Below are 1074 nucleotides of genomic sequence, written 5' to 3'. Positions count from 1 at the left end.
CACTTTATTTAATTTGCAACTTTGCATATTAGACTTTTGTTGCCTTGTAATGTATCTAAAAAATATTGCACAGTGTTATTGCTGTCTCTTTTCTTTTCTCTCTCACCAAAATTGTTTGCACCTTGCAGACAAGCAGTGATGACAATCCTGCAACTCCTAGTTTAGCATAATTGTAGTCGAACCCTTCTTTTTTTTCACTCTTCAATTATCACTGACTCTTTTACACTTGCATATGAAAACGACCACTTTATTATTATTTTTTTTTTCATTTTTCATTTTTTTTCTTTGGTGATGTCTCAGTACTTTTTCCATGTCGTCAGAGGCGATGATCTTTCATTTCTGCTCTTGGTGGGTCAACGTCACCCACCGGAAATTTTTTAATTTCTTTAGACTTTTCTGGCTTAACTAATATATATAATTGACTAATTGTACTATAACATTATGAATAAACATTTGAAAAGTTATACATCGTATAATATTATTTTACATGTATTTAATTTTAATATATTATTAGTATAAAATAGTCTTATATATACATTTAATTACGTAACATTATATAGTAAAAATAATTAATTTTTATATGAATAATTATTAAAAAAATAAATATAATTAAATAATATTACATCAAAACTAAACTCATTTTAAATACTTTGAAACTTTTTTCTATTGCGGGTTTAAGAATTTTCTTTAATTTTGACAGATGATCTAAATTTTTATATTAACAAAAGTTTAGATAAATTTAACATCAATAGTTTAATTATAAATGAAGATACTTTCAGTCAAAATTAATTTTATAAATTATCTACTAAAATAATTTTATATTATAATTTATAAATAGAATTATTTTAGTGGATAAATTATAAAATAAAAATAGATAGACAAGAAATTAGTTATCTAGGAGGTATGCTAGCCTGTGGTCCATGGCGGCGTTGGACGAGAATTGGCCTTTGGACATTGTCGTCCAATTTCAATCAACATGCATGAAATATATTATATGTGGCCAAAGTACTAATGTTCTAATAATTAAGGATCATGAAGCCATATTTATTTGTTGTTCCCTTGTTGGTGAAATTA

This window comes from Arachis hypogaea, chromosome 4 (assembly GCF_003086295.3).
Source record: "Arachis hypogaea cultivar Tifrunner chromosome 4, arahy.Tifrunner.gnm2.J5K5, whole genome shotgun sequence".
Taxonomy (NCBI): Eukaryota; Viridiplantae; Streptophyta; class Magnoliopsida; order Fabales; family Fabaceae; genus Arachis; species Arachis hypogaea.
The sequence above is the reverse complement of the archived record's forward strand: the minus strand, read 5'-3'. Positions refer to the sequence as shown.